Here is a 16,474-nt window from a genome sequence, read left to right as displayed (position 1 = left end):
ACATAGTGTCTGGGTCAGGAATAGTAGAGTGATAACATAGTGTCTGGGTCAGGAATAGTAGAGTGGTAATATAGTGTCTGGGTCAGGAATAGTAGAGTGGTAGCATAGTGTCTGGGAATAGTAGAGTGGTAACATAGTGTCTGGGTCAGGAATAGTAGAGTGGGAACATAGTGTCTGGGTCAGGAATAGTAGAGTGGTAACATAGTGTCTGGGTCAGGAATAGTAGAGTGGTAACATAGTGTCTGCGTGGACCAGGAATAGTAGAGTGGCAACATAGTGTCTGGGAATAGTAGAGTGGTAACATAGTGTCTGGGAATAGTAGAGTGGTAACATAGTGTCTGGGACAGGAATAGTAGAGTGGTAGCATAGTGTCTGGGTCAGGAATAGTAGAGTGGTAACATAGTGTCTGGGCCAGGAATAGTAGAGTGGTAACATAGTGTCTGGGTCAGGAATAGTAGAGTGGTAACATAGTGTCTGGGCCAGGAATAGTAGAGTGGTAACATAGTGTCTGGGTCAGGAATAGTACAGTGGTAGCATAGTGTCTGGGCCAGGAATAGTAGAGTGGTAACATAGTGTCTGGGCCAGGAATAGTAGAGTGGTAACATAGTGTCTGGGCCAGGAATAGTAGAGTGGTAACATAGTGTCTGGGCCAGGAATAGTAGAGTGGTAACATAGTGTCTGGGTGGGCCAGGAATAGTAGAGTGGTAACATAGTGTCTGGGCCAGGAATAGTAGAGTGGTAACATAGTGTCTGGGTCAGGAATAGTAGAGTGGTAGCATAGTGTCTGGGCCAAGAATAGTAGAGTGGTAGCATAGTGTCTGGGCCAGGAATAGTAGAGTGGTAGCATAGTGTCTGGGTCAGGAATAGTAGAGTGGTAGCATAGTGTCTGGGTGGGCCAGGAATAGTAGAGTGGTAACATAGTATCTGGGTGGGTCAGGAATAGTAGAGTGGTAGCATAGTGTCTGGGTGGGCCAGGAATAGTAGAGTGGTAACATAGTGTCTGGGAATAGTAGATTGGTAGCATAGTGTCTGTGTCAGGAATAGTAGAGTGGTAACATAGTGTCTGGGTCAGGAATAGTAGAGTGGTAACATAGTGTCTGGGTCAGGAATAGTAGAGTGGTAACATAGTGTCTGGGCCAGGAATAGTAGAGTGGTAGCATAGTGTCTGGGAATAGTAGAGTGGTAACATAGTGTCTGGGAATAGTAGAGTGGTAACATAGTGTCTGTGTCAGGAATAGTAGAGTGGTAACATAGTGTCTTGGTCAGGAATAGTAGAGTGGTAACAGTGTCTGGGTCAGGAATAGTAGAGTGGTAGCATAGTGTCTGGGTCAGGAATAGTAGAGTGGTAACATAGTGTCTGGGAATAGTAGAGTGGTAGCATGGTGTCTGAGTCAGGAATAGTAGAGTGGTAACATAGTGTCTGGGCCAGGAATAGTAGAGTGGTAACATAGTGTCTGGGCCAGGAATAGTAGAGTGGTAACATAGTGTCTGGGTCAGGAATAGTACAGTGGTAGCATAGTGTCTGGGCCAGGAATAGTAGAGTGGTAACATAGTGTCTGGGCCAGGAATAGTAGAGTGGTAACATAGTGTCTGGGCCAGGAATAGTAGAGTGGTAACATAGTGTCTGGGCCAGGAATAGTAGAGTGGTAACATAGTGTCTGGGCCAGGAATAGTAGAGTGGTAACATAGTGTCTGGGCCAGGAATAGTAGAGTGGTAACATAGTGTCTGGGTCAGGAATAGTAGAGTGGTAGCATAGTGTCTGGGCCAAGAATAGTAGAGTGGTAGCATAGTGTCTGGGCCAGGAATAGTAGAGTGGTAGCATAGTGTCTGGGTCAGGAATAGTAGAGTGGTAGCATAGTGTCTGGGTGGGCCAGGAATAGTAGAGTGGTAACATAGTATCTGGGTGGGTCAGGAATAGTAGAGTGGTACCATAGTGTCTGGGTGGGCCAGGAATAGTAGAGTGGTAACATAGTGTCTGGGTCAGGAATAGTACAGTGGTAGCATAGTGTCTGGGCCAGGAATAGTAGAGTGGTAACATAGTGTCTGGGTCAGGAATAGTATAGTGGTAACATAGTGTCTGGGCCAGGAATAGTAGAGTGGTAGCATAGTGTCTGAGTCAGGAATAGTAGAGTGGTAACATAGTGTCTGGGCCAGGAATAGTAGAGTGGTAACATAGTATCTGGGCCAGGAATAGTAGAGTGGTATGATAGTGTCTGGGTCAGGAATAGTAGAGTGGTAGCATAGTCTCTGGGTGGGCCAGGAATAGTAGAGTGGTAACATAGTATCTGGGTGGGTCAGGAATAGTAGAGTGGTAGCATAGTGTCTGGGTTTGCCAGGAATAGTAGAGGGGTAACATAGTGTCTGGGTCAGGAATAGTAGAGTGGTAGCATAGTGTCTGGGTCAGGAATAGTAGAGTGGTAACATAGTGTCTGGGTGGGTCAGGAATAGTAGAGTGGTAACATAGTATCTGGGCCAGGAATAGTAGACTGGTAGCATAGTGTCTGGGTCAGGAATAGTAGAGTGGTAACATAGTGTCTGGGTCAGGAATAGTAGAGTGGTAACATAGTGTCTGCGTGGACCAGGAATAGTAGAGTGGTAACATAGTGTCTGGGAATAGTAGAGTGGTAACATAGTGTCTGGGACAGGAATAGTAGAGTGGTAGCATAGTGTCTGGGAATAGTAGAGTGGTAACATAGTGTCTGGGTCAGGAATAGTAGAGTGATAACATAGTGTCTGGGTCAGGAATAGTAGAGTGGTAACATAGTGTCTGGGTCAGGAATAGTAGAGTGGTAGCATAGTGTCTGGGAATAGTAGAGTGGTAACATAGTGTCCGGGTCAGGAATAGTAGAGTGGGAACATAGTGTCTGGGTCAGGAATAGTAGAGTGGTAACATAGTGTCTGGGTCAGGAATAGTAGAGTGGTAAGATAGTGTCTGCGTGGACCAGGAATAGTAGAGTGGCAACATAGTGTCTGGGAATAGTAGAGTGGTAACATAGTGTCTGGGAATAGTAGAGTGGTAACATAGTGTCTGGGACAGGAATAGTAGAGTGGTAGCATAGTGTCTGGGTCAGGAATAGTAGAGTGGTAACATAGTATCTGGGTCAGGAATAGTAGAGTGGTAGCATAGTGTCTGGGTCAGGAATAGTAGAGTGGTAGCATAGTATCTGGGTGGGTCAGGAATAGTAGAGTGGTAGCATAGTGTCTGGGTGGGACAGGAATAGCAGAGTGGTAACATAGTGTCTGGGTCAGGAATAGTACAGTGGTAGCATAGTGTCTGGGCCAGGAATAGTAGAGTGGTAGCATAGTGTCTGGGTCAGGAATAGTAGAGTGGTAGCATAGTGTCTGGGTGGGCCAGGAATAGTAGAGTGGTAACATAGTATCTGGGTGGGTCAGGAATAGTAGAGTGGTAGCATAGTGTCTGGGTGGGCCAGGAATAGTAGAGTGGTAACATAGTGTCTGGGTCAGGAATAGTATAGTGGTAGCATAGTGTCTGGGCCAGGAATAGTAGAGTGGTAACATAGTGTCTGGGCCAGGAATAGTAGAGTGGTAACATAGTGTCTGGGCCAGGAATAGTAGAGTGGTAACATAGTGTCTGGGCCAGGAATAGTAGAGTGTTAACATAGTGTCTGGGTCAGGAATAGTACAGTGGTAGCATAGTGTCTGGGCCAGGAATAGTAGAGTGGTAACATAGTGTCTGGGTCAGGAATAGTATAGTGGTAACATAGTGTCTGGGCCAGGAATAGTAGAGTGGTAGCATAGTGTCTGAGTCAGGAATAGTAGAGTGGTAGCATAGTGTCTGGGCCAGGAATAGTAGAGTGGTAACATAGTGTCTGGGTCAGGAATAGTAGAGTGGTAGCATAGTGTCTGGGTGGGCCAGGAATAGTAGAGTGGTAACATAGTATCTGGGTGGGTCAGGAATAGTAGAGTGGTAGCATAGTGTCTGGGTGGGCCAGGAATAGTAGAGTGTTAACATAGTGTCTGGGTCAGGAATAGTACAGTGGTAGCATAGTGTCTGGGCCAGGAATAGTAGAGTGGTAACATAGTGTCTGGGTCAGGAATAGTATAGTGGTAACATAGTGTCTGGGCCAGGAATAGTAGAGTGGTAGCATAGTGTCTGAGTCAGGAATAGTAGAGTGGTAACATAGTGTCTGGGCCAGGAATAGTAGAGTGGTAACATAGTGTCTGGGCCAGGAATAGTAGAGTGGTAACATAGTGTCTGGGTCAGGAATAGTACAGTGGTAACATAGTGTCTGGGTCAGGAATAGTACAGTGGTAGCATAGTGTCTGGGCCAGGAATAGTAGAGTGGTAACATAGTGTCTGGGCCAGGAATAGTAGAGTGGTAACATAGTGTCTGCGTGGACCAGGAATAGTAGAGTGGTAACATAGTGTCTGGGAATAGTAGAGTGGTAGCATAGTGTCTGGGAATAGTAGAGTGGTAACATAGTGTCTGGGTCAGGAATAGTAGAGTGGGAACATAGTGTCTTGGTCAGGAATAGTAGAGTGGTAACATAGTGTCTGGGACAGGAATAGTAGAGTGGTAGCATAGTGTCTGGGAATAGTAGAGTGGTAACATAGTGTCTGGGTCAGGAATAGTAGAGTGGTAACATAGTGTCTGGGTCAGGAATAGTAGAGTGGTAACATAGTGTCTGGGTCAGGAATAGTAGAGTGGTAGCATAGTGTCTGGGTCAGGAATAGTAGAGTGGTAGCATAGTGTCTGGGAATAGTATAGTGGTGGGATTGAGCGTGGTTATATGGGGGAGAAGTCTGTCTCAGTCTGGGCCTCGTGCTGCTGCTATAGGCTATCAAGGGTAGTTTGTAGGCAGTCAGGCCCGGTGGTGTTTCTGCTGGTGCCAAGCTTCAGACCGACCGACCGCCTGACCGACCGACAGACACTGATGCCAGTGTGGAATCACAGAGCCTTCCACTAGCTAGCCGGGGTAGGAACAGCATAACACCCTCAGCTGTTGGCACGTCAAATGAGCCATCAACAGCTTCAAACTTTCCCCAGACCCACCTGTGTGTGTGCACGTGCGCATGTGTGCGTATGTATGTGTGTGTGTGTGTGTCTAGCACCCAGTGAACGTGTCAGATAGGGCAATGTCTCCTGCCAACATAAACACCACCCAAGGGTGCTTCCCCTATGGTACCCTGTTCCCTATGTAGTGCACTACTTTATACCAGAGCCCTGTATCGTACACTACTTTAGACCAGAGCCCTCCCAGTCTCAGTCCCAGTCCGAGAGCCCTATATAGTGCACTACTTTAGACCAGAGCCCTATATAGTGCACTACTTTAGACCAGAGCCCTATGGAACATTCCAGATCTCAGGATCTCTGCCTCTTTCTCAGCTGCAGGGCCCATTTTCCAATTCCTCCTCTTTTCTAGTCTCTTTTTCCTCTATCAAACTACTTGAGAATTCACCATTAGCTCATAACCTCATATCCATGGGATTAATCTCTGTTATTGAGAAGGCTGGACAAAATAAACTTTTCCCACCAAACATCTTGGCTCTGCTATGGGGCAACAGACACGTCAAGCCGGAGAGAAGGAAGGAGAGAGAAAGAGACCATTGTAAATACACCCATGTTAACGTTTATTTATTTTCCCTTTTATACATTAATGATTTGCACATCGTTACAACACTGTATATAGACATAATTTGACATTTGTAATGTCTTTATTCTTTTGGAACTTTCGTGAGTGTAATGTTTACTGTTCCTTTTTATTGTTTATTTCCATTTAATTTATTATCTATTTCACTTTCTTTGTCAATGTTAACACATGTTTCCCATGCCAATAAAGCCCTTTGAATGTAATTGAGAGAGAGGCATGTTCCCAGGCTCCACAAATGAATGATCATTAATAGCCAAGGGAGAGGGCATTGGACAGAGCAAGAGCAGAGACAGGTCCCCAGGTCCACTGTGCAGTCCCAGTCCCAGTCTCAGCCCCAGTCCCAGTCCCAGTCTCAGCCCCAGTCTCAGTCTCAGTCTCAGTCCCAGTCCCAGTCCCAATCCCAGTCCTAACCTCGGTCCCCATTCCTCACTAATCCACAGCTGTCCAACCGTATCTTTGACCTGACCTGACCTCGTCCTCCATTCTTCACTAATCCAGTCTCAGCCTCAGTCTCAGTCCCAGTCCCAGTCTCAGTCCCAGTCTCAGCCCCAGTCTCAGTCTCAGTCCCAGTCCCAGCCCCAATCCCAGCCCCAGTCTCAGTCTCAGTCCCAGTCCCAGCCCCAATCCCAGTCTCAGCCCCAGTCTCAGTCCCAGTCCCAATCCCAGTCTCAGTCTCAGTCCCAGTCTCAGCCCCAGCCCCAGTCTCAGTCCCAGTCCCAGTCCCAGTCCCAATCCCAGTCTCAGTCTCAGTCCCAGTCTCAGCCCCAGTCTCAGTCTCAGTCCCAGTCTCAGCCCCAGTCTCAGCCTCAGTCTCAGTCCCAGTCCCAATCCCAGTCCCAGTCTCAGTCTCAGTCTCAGCCCCAGTCTCAGTCTCAGTCCCAGTCCCAGTCCCAGTCTCAGCCCCAGCCCCAGTCTCAGCCCCAGTCTCAGCCCCATTCTCAGCCCCAGTCCCAGTCTCAGCCCCAGTCTCAGTCCCAGTGTCAGCTTCAGTCTCAGCCCCAGTCTCAGCCCCAGCCTCAGCCCCAGACTCAGTCTCAGCCCCATCCTCAGCCCCAGACTCAGACTCAGCCTCAGCCCCAGTCTCAGCCCCAGCCTCAGCCCCAGACTCAGTCTCAGCCCCATCCTCAGCCCCAGACTCAGACTCAGCCTCAGCCCCAGTCTCAGCCTCAGCCCCAGACTCAGTCTCAGCCTCAGCCCCAGACTCAGTCTCAGTCCCGTACAGCACAGGGCAAGAGCTGAACGGGGACAGAGCCTCTAGGCCCTGGTCAGACATGTGCACTGGTGAATAGAGTGCTGTTTACTTTTAACAAGGCACACCTGTTAATTGAAATACATTCCAGGTGACTACCTCATGATGCTGGTTGATATACTACATGATTCCTTATGTGTTATTTCATAGTTTTGATGTCTTCACTATTATTCTTCAATGTAGAAAATTGTCAAAATAAAGAAAACCCCTTGAATGAGTTGGTGTGTCCACACTTTTGACCGGTAGTATATCTCCATTGATTGTTGAAGAATATAACTTATAAATGCCTCATGATTTTAGTTCAACTGTTACACTCCATCAGAAACCAAAATATAAACTTGTTTTACTCCATGTTTGTAAACATTGTAAATGTAAACAAACACTGTATACCCTCATAACATGGTTAAAACTATAGTGTTGATATCATGGATGGTCAGTCCTGTATAGCCTCATAACATGGTTATAACTATAGTGTTGATATCATGGATGGTCAGTCCTGTATAGTCTCATAACATGGTTATAACTATAATGTTGATATCATGGATGGTCAGTCCTGTATAGCCTCATAACATGGTTATAACTATAATGTTGATATCATGGATGGTCAGTCCTGTATAGCCTCATAACATGGTTATAACTATAATGTTGATATCATGGATGGTCAGTCCTGTATAGCCTCATAACATGGTTATAACTATAATGTTGATATCATGGATGGTCAGTCCTGTATAGCCTCATAACATGGTTATAACTATAATGTTGATATCTCGGCTCACTGATATCTCAGCTCACTGGTCACGATGGCAACACCCATCCGTAGCACGCGCTCCAGCAGGTGTATCTCACTGATCATCCCAAAAGCCAACACCTCATTTGGCCGCCTTTCGTTCCAGTACTCTGCTGCCTGTGACTGGAACGAATTGCAAAAATCGCTGAAGTTGGAGACTTTTATCTCCCTCACCAACTTCAAACATCAGCTATCTGAGCAGCTAACCGATCGCTGCAGCTGTACATAGTCTATTGGTAAATAGCCCACCCTTTTCACCTACCTCATCCCCATACTGTTTTTATTTATTTACTTTTCTGCTCTTCTGCACACCAATATCTCTACCTGTACATGACCATCTGATCTTTTATCACTCAGGTGTTAATCTGCAACATTGTAATTATTTGCCTACCTCCTCATGCCTTTTGCACACATTGTATATAGACCCCCCCTTCGTTTTCTACTGTGTTATTGACTTGTTAATTGTTTACTCCATGTGTAACTCTTTGTTGTATGCTCACACTGCTATGCTTTATCTTGGCCAGGTCGCAGTTGCAAATGAGAACTTGTTCTCAACTAGCCTACCTGGTTAAATAAAGGTGAAATAAAATAAAAAAATATCATGGATAGTCAGTCCTGTATAGTCTCATAACATGGTTATAACTATAATGTTGATCTCATGGATGGTCAGTCCTGTATAGCCTCATAACATGGTTATAACTATAATGTTGATATCATGGATGGTCAGTCCTGTATAGTCTCATAACATGGTTATAACTATAATGTTGATATCATGGAGGGTCAGTCCTGTATAGCCTCATAACATGGTTATAACTATAATGTTGATATCATGGATAGTCAGTCCTGTATAGTCTCATGACATGGTTATAACTATAATGTTGATATCATGGATGGTCCTATATAGCCTCATAACATGGTTATAACTATAATGTTGATATCATGGATGGTCAGTCCTTGCATCCACAGCTCTGTCTATTAATCTGAGAGTGGTTACATTTCTCCAGGCCCATCCCTGTTTTTACCAAAACAGAGGTCAGGCGACCATTTTGTTATTGTTTCATCTGTGGATTTGCCCTTTAAAACAGCTGTATATTATCAAGATATCAAAGTGTCACCAACCAAAAGGTAAACAATAGGCCGATAGCAAATGCAGCATATGGCCACAGATAGAGCAATGAGCCAGATACTTCACCGATGTATAAATGTGAAGCATCCGGTTGGCGTTTCCTCTCACTACCAAATATGGTGCAGAGAGGAAGTCCAGTGGCTGGCAGTGGGAGAAGATGAAGCTACACCGATTTTGGCTAAAATTATGCACATTTTCTCATCAATGAAACATTTGATCTCCATACAGTCTTCTGTTTCCAAAACTAGAATCTATAACAAACATAGTGCACTACGTTTGGTAGACTTGACTTACCTAAGTGTTTACAAAGATTCATTTGTTTAGGACGAGTGCACTAGAAAGTGGGCGTTTTCCTAATGAACTTCATGCATATTCAGTAAGGCACAAATTGTCTTCATCCTCTTCTTGGCGGTAGCTGGCTAGCTGATCCCAAGTAGATATCTAGCTGGCTAGCTGGTCCCAAGTAGATTTATAGCTGGCTAGCTGGTCCCAAGTAGATATCTAGCTGGCTAGCTGATCCCAAGTATATATCTAGCTGGCTAGCTGATCCCAAGTAGATATCTAGCTGGTCCCAAGTAGATATCTAGCTGGCTAGCTTGTCCCAAGTAGATATCTAGCTGGCTAGCTTTTCCCAAGTAGGTATCTAGCTGGCTAGCTTGTCCCACGTAGATATCTAGCTGGCTAGCTTGTCCCAAGTAGATATCTAGCTTGCTAGCTTGTCCCAAGTAGATATCTAGCTGGCTAGCTTGTCCCAAGTAGATATCTCACTAGCTAGCTAATTCACAACTCACACAGAAAAAGCGTACTTGTCTTAAATAGCTATAAATCAATGTCTTTGTAAGTTTTGTACACTACAAGTACTCCTTCTGTGAATCAACTTTTTTTCACGATAAGAAACATATGTCTTCAATAAATACCGTGTTTTTCTGTAAAATGTTCTCTGTGATTTTGTTTAGGGGAGGGGAAGCAATATAAACAATAACATTTTTTTTATTCTTAATTAATTTCCCGCTTGATTATGAAATTGTTTGTGTTTGTTGTCAAAGACACGGATAACTACTGCGATTACTGCAATACTGTCCAGAGGAGGAAAATCATTGTTCCAGTTTCCAACAGACGTTGAAAGGTATGTAATAAATAATGAGAAGATGCATTTGGAGTAATTATTGCATGGTGAGACACACGTCATTGGCTGTTTAATCAGAAGGGTGCTGTATCCATGACTACCCATCGAATCAATCACCAAAGCAAGGATCACTGAAAGACACAAAAAGCTAGCTACCAGTAATGAAACAAAACTACAGCTGGGTTTAGCACAACTAGCATGAGGCAGCATGGCTAACTAACTATAGTTCACCAGGAGACCTTAAGCAGAGACCAACATCCAGCAGAAACTACAGTAAGGGGGAGAAAGGCAACTGGAGACCATGAGACCCAACTCCAGCAGATGATGCCGAGTTCAGGCGGAGGCTCAGGTGACAGGAAGAGGTTCAGGTGGTCTGTCAGGTGACCGAGGTGACAGGAGGCTCCTTCACAGGTGACAGGAGGAGGCGTCCTCATGAGCATACAGGAAGCGCAGATGTCAAAGGAAGCAGCGTTTAGCATAGGTGTCGTGCAGGAGTCCATCAAATAGAAGGAGGTCTATAGTATAATAATAACACACCCGTGATTGATTGCACACATATTGAAATAAAAATATCACAAAGATAATCTCATACAGATGTTTCATATTTCGTAAAGAGAATACAGCTCCTGGAAAAGAAGCTGTCAAAATCACACAGCCTGGCAAATGCAAAGCAGGTATCCTGCAAGACTGACAGCCACCAAAACCACGCAGTACTTCATCATCTCACAGATTGGATTAACACATACGTTGGCTTCCAATAGACAACATTAGGATTGATTATACAATTACTGTGATTTGATCATAATGCATCTATCCTCTTTATAATTTGCAGAACAAAACAAGACCTTCTAAAGTACAACAGGGAGCAGCCACCTCTAATCTGTCTTCTAAAGTACAACAGGGAGCAGCCACCTCTACCCTGCCTTCTAAAGTACAACAGGGAGCAGCCACCTCTACCCTGTCTTCTAAAGTACAACAGGGAGCAGCCACCTCTAGCCTGTCTTCTAAAGTACAACAGGGAGCAGCCACCTCTACCCTGCCTTCTAAAGTACAACAGGGAGCAGCCACCTCTACCCTGCCTTCTAAAGTACAACAGGGAGCAGCCACCTCTACCCTGCCTTCTAAAGTACAACAGGGAGCAGCCATCTCTAGTCTGTCTTCTAAAGTACAACAGGGAGCAGCAACCTCTACCCTGCCTTCTAAAGTACAACAGGGAGCAGCCACCTCTACCCTGCCTTCTAAAGTACAACAGGGAGCAGCCACCTCTACCCTGCCTTCTAAAGTACAACAGGGAGCAGCCATCTCTAGTCTGTCTTCTAAAGTACAACAGGGAGCAGCAACCTCTACCCTGCCTTCTAAAGTACAACAGGGAGCAGCCACCTCTACCCTGCCTTCTAAAGTACAACAGGGAGCAGCCATCTCTAGTCTGTCTTCTAAAGTACAACAGGGAGCAGCCACCTCTAGTCTGTCTTCTAAAGTACAACAGGGAGCAGCAACCTCTAGTCTGTCTTCTAAAGTACAACAGGGAGCAGCCATCTCTAGTCTGTCTTCTAAAGTACAACAGGGAGCAGCCACCTCTAGTCTGTCTTCTAAAGTACAACAGGGAGCAGCAACCTCTACCCTGCCTTCTAAAGTACAACAGGGAGCAGCCACCTCTACCCTGCCTTCTAAAGTACAACAGGGAGCAGCCACCTCTAGTCTGTCTTCTAAAGTACAACAGGGAGCAGCAACCTCTACCCTGCCTTCTAAAGTACAACAGGGAGCAGCCACCTCTACCCTGCCTTCTAAAGTACAACAGGGAGCAGCCACCTCTAGTCTCTCTTCTAAAGTACAACAGGGAGCAGCCACCTCTACCCTGTCTTCTAAAGTACAACAGGGAAAGTAAATAAACATAAATATGGTCTCTCTCTCTCCCCCTCTCTACCCCCTCTCTCTCTACCCCTCTCTCTTTCTCTCTGCCCTCTCTCTTTCTGTCTCTCTCTCCCCCCTCTCTCTCTCTCCCCCCTCTCTCTCTCTATCTCCGTCTCTCTCTCTATCTCCGTCTCTCTCTCTCTATCCCCTCTGTCTCTCTCCCTCTCTCTTTCTCTCTCTCCCCCTCTCTCTCTCTTTCTCCCCCCCCCCCCCCTCTCTCACTCTGCCCCCCCCCCTCTCTCTACCCCCTATAAGTATTTGGTCACCTACAAACAAGCAAGATTTCTGGCTCCTCTGTCCTCCACTCGTTACCTGTATTAATGGCACCCGTTTGAACTCGTTATCAGTATAAAAGACACCTGTCCACAACCTCAAACAGTCACACTCCTCCGTAAGCACCGGCCCCCCTTCAGCAGTGAGGTAATGGGAGCCGTCACCTGACCAAAACCCCGGATAAACCTCCGGTAGTAATTGGCAAACCCTAAAACCCACTGCACCTCCTTTACCGTGGTCAGAGTCAGCCAATTAAGCACGGCTGTAACGCGGTCACACTCCATCACCACCCCAAAGGTGGAAATGCGATAACCCAGGAAGGAAACGGCTTATTAGGAGAACACACATTTCTCAGCCTTGATGTACAGGTCATGCTCCAGCAGTTGCCCAAGTACCTTAAGCACCAGAGACACATGCGCGGCGCGTGTGGCAGAATAGATCAGTACATCATCCATATACACTACCACACCCTGCCCGTGCAGGCCTCTGAGAATCTTGTCTACGAAAGATTGGAAAATGGCTGTAGCACTTTTCAACCCATACGGCAAGACGAGGTACTCTTAATGGCCAGATGTGGTACTAAACGCGGTCTTCCACTCATCTCCCTCCCGGATACGCACCAAATTATACGCACTCCTGAGGTCCAGTTTTGTGAAAAAACTCGCCCCGTGAAATGATTCCACCGCCGTGGCGATGAGAGGTAGTGGGTAGTGGGTAACTAATCCAAACCTTAACGCGAGCCCACGATCCATAAAGTTCCCAGCTGAGCCTGAATCGACTAGCGCCTTAATGCTGTAGAGAGGGAGAAAAACTCAGAGAAAGAAATTAGTAAGAACATATGACCAACAAGGAGCTCTGGGTGAGTCTGGTGGGGTGAAAAAGGAGTGCTCTGCCTGCCATCCTGACTCCCAGACGAGCTCCTCCAGCACAGATCGGCAGGGTGTCCTCTCCGACCACACCAGGTGCAGGAGGAGCCTCCTCCCCTGATCCCCCTCGATGCAGCCCCCCCTAATCCCTGGGGATTGGAGCGGGACGGCCTGGAGGTGGAACCAACCGACGCCCGCGGGCAGCCAGCAGGTTGTCTAGTCAGATGGACATGTCAATGAGTTCGTCGAGGGAGAGGGTGGCGTCCTGACAGCGTCCGTACTCCCGGAGGCTACAGCGATAGTGGTCCATCAGGGCCCTGTTGTTCCACCCCGCCCCAGCGGCCAAGGTCCGGAACTCCAGCGCAAAGTCCTGCGCGCTCCTCGTCTCCTGTCGCAGGTGAAACAGCCGTACAACTTGGGGTATTGATCCCTTGCAGAGTCTGGGCCATTCCACACTGCGTTGGCCCACTCCAGGGCTTGACCCGTTAGACAGGAGACGAGGACGCTCACGCTCTCCTCCCCCTAGGGAGTCGGACAAACGGTAGCCAGGTACAGATCCAGCGGTAGTAAGAACCCCTGGCACCCAGCCGCCGTTCCATCGTACTCCCTGGGGAGCGCCAGACGCAGAGCACCGGATCCGGATGCCGTAGGATGGGTAGGTGGTGCTGGCAGAAGAGGAGCTGGGGGTGAGGTAGGGAGGCCACTCCTCTCCCATCGGTCAATCCTCTCCATCATCTGGTCCATTGCCGACCCGATACGGTGGAGAATGGCAATATGACGGAGGACTCGCTCCTCCATGGATGGGAGAGAAGGTGCAGCTGCTCCTGCTGACTCCATTGAGGTTCAGAGGATTCTGTCACAAACGCCTGGAGTGGTGGGAGCAGAATCAGATTCAGAGAGGAAACCGACTTTATTAGGATTCCCAAAACCAACACCCAAAACAACAGGCGAAAATCGACAGAAAATAGTCCAACCCAACACAGGGCACAACCTGACTAACAGAAAAACAATCCCCCATAAAAATAGGCGGGCCTAACATACTTAAATAGACATGAATCAAAAAACAAAATAATAGACAGGTGCAACCAATAAGACCAAACAAACAGAAAAGGGTATCGGTGGTGGCTAGTAGACCGGCGACGACGACCGCCGCCCGAACAGGCAGGGGAGCCACCTTGGGAGTCGTGACACTGGTGGCCACTGAGAGTACTTCCCAGGGTCTCCTTGTCTTGAGGGGAGTGATTCTCACGGACTCCCCTAATCTTTGTCGGCTGGGTAGCAGGACAGTGTGTGCGTAGGATACCTAATGTTTGTGTGTGGAAGTGTGTGCGTAAGAAGCCAGTATAAAATGAATGGTTTTGTACAACAGACCAGCGCCCTCGTGAATAAACCTTATTGACTATTTTAGCTGGGCCTCCGTCTGTTGCATTCAACCAGTATCTTACAAATTCTAGGTTGCAGACTGAGTAGTATAATTAAATTGGGTTATGAGAACATTATGAGAACATAATTCTCATGACAGGGGGAATAGGTTTTGTCGTGCCCTCTTCACGACTGCCTTGGTGTGTTTGGACCATGTTAGTTTGTTGGTGATGTGGACACCTAGGAACTTGAAGCTCTCAACCTGCTGCACTACAGCCCGTCGATGAGAATGGGGCATGCTAGGTCCTCCTTTTCCTGTAGTCCACAATCATCTCCTTTGTCTTGATCACATTGAGGGAAAGGTTGTTGTCCTGGCACCACACGGCCAGGTCTGTGACCTCCTCCCTATAGGCTGTCTCGTCATTGTCGGTGATCAGGCCTACCACTGTTGTGTCATTGGCAAACTTAATGATGGTGTTGGAGTTGTGCCTGGCCGTGCAGTCATGAGTGAACAGGGAGTACAGGAGGGGACTGAGCACGCACCCTGAGGGGCCCGTGTTGAGGATCAGCGTGGCAGATGTGTTGTTACCTACCCTTACCACCTGGGGACGGCCAGTCAGAAGTCCAGGATCCAGTTGCAGAGGGATGTGTTTAGTCCCAGGGTCCTTAGCTTAGTGATGAGCTTTGAGGGCACTATGGTGTTGAACGATGAGCTGTGGTCAATGAATAGCATTGTCAACATAGGTCCAGGTGGGAAAGGGTAGTGTGGAGTGCAATATAGATTGCATCATCTGTGGATCTGTTGGGGCGGTATGCAAATTGGAGTGGGCCTAGGGTTTCTGGGATAATGGTGTTGATGTGAGCCATGACTAGCCTTTCAAAGCACTTCATGGCTACAGACATGAGTGCTACGGTCGGTAGTCATTTAGGCAGGTTGGCTTTGTGTTCTTGGGCACAGGCACTATGATGGTCTGCTTGAAACATGTTGTCCACAGACTTGGACAGGGAGAGGTTGAAAATGTCAGTGAAGACACTTGCCAGTTGGTGAGCGCATACTCGGAGTACAAATCCTGGTAATCCGTCTGGCCCTGCGGCCTTGTGAATGTTGACCTGTTTACAGATATTACTTACATCGGCTACGTAGAGCGTGATTAGAGTAATCCGGAACACCTGATGCTCTCATGCATGTTTTAGTGTTACTTGCCTCGATGCGAGCATAGAAGTAATTTAGCACGTCTGGTAGGCTGGTGCCATTGGGCAGCTCTCAGCTGTGATTCCCTTTGTAGTCTGTAACAGTTTGTTAGCCCTGCCACATCCGACCAGCGTAGGAGCCGGTGTAGTACGATTCAATCTTAGTCCTGCATTGATACTTTGCCTGTTTGATGGTTCATTGGAGGGCATTGCAGGATTTCTTATAAGTGTCCAGGTTAGCAGTCAAACCTTCCCTGTAACCTGTAACCCCACTCTAATAGTCAGACCTGCCCTGTAATCTGTAACCCCACTCTAACAGTCAGACCTGTCCTGTAATCTGTAACCCCACTGACAGTCAGACCTGCCCTGTAATCTGTAACCCCACTCTAACAGTCAGACCTGTCCTGTAATCTGTAACCCCACTGACAGTCAGACATGTCCTGTAATCTGTAACTCCACTCTAACAGTCAGACCTGTCCTGTAATCTGTAACTCCACTCTAACAGTCAGACCTGTCCTGTAATCTGTAACTCCACTGACAGTCAGACCTGTCCTGTAATCTGTAACTCCACTGACAGTCAGACCTGTCCTGTAATCTGTAACTCCACTGACAGTCAGACCTGTCCTGTAATCTGTAACTCCACTGTAACTCCACTGACAGTCAGACCATTCCCTAACCAGAAACCGTGGATTGATGGCAGCATTCGTGTGAAACTGAAGGCGCGAACCACTGCTTTTAATCAGGGCAAGGTGTCTGGTAACATGACTGAATACAAACAGTGCAGCTATTCCCTCCGCAAGGCTATCAAACAAGCTAAACGCCAGTACAGAGACAAAGTAGAATCTCAATTCAACGGCTCAGACACAAGAGGCATGTGGCAGGGTCTACAGTCAATCACGGACTACAGGAAGAAACCCAGCCCAGTCACGGACCAGGATGTCTTGCTCCCAGGCAGACTAAATAACTTTT

The sequence above is a fragment of the Oncorhynchus kisutch genome, linkage group LG25 (genome assembly GCF_002021735.2).
Source record: "Oncorhynchus kisutch isolate 150728-3 linkage group LG25, Okis_V2, whole genome shotgun sequence".
NCBI lineage: Eukaryota > Metazoa > Chordata > Actinopteri > Salmoniformes > Salmonidae > Oncorhynchus > Oncorhynchus kisutch.
The sequence above is the reverse complement of the archived record's forward strand: the minus strand, read 5'-3'. Positions refer to the sequence as shown.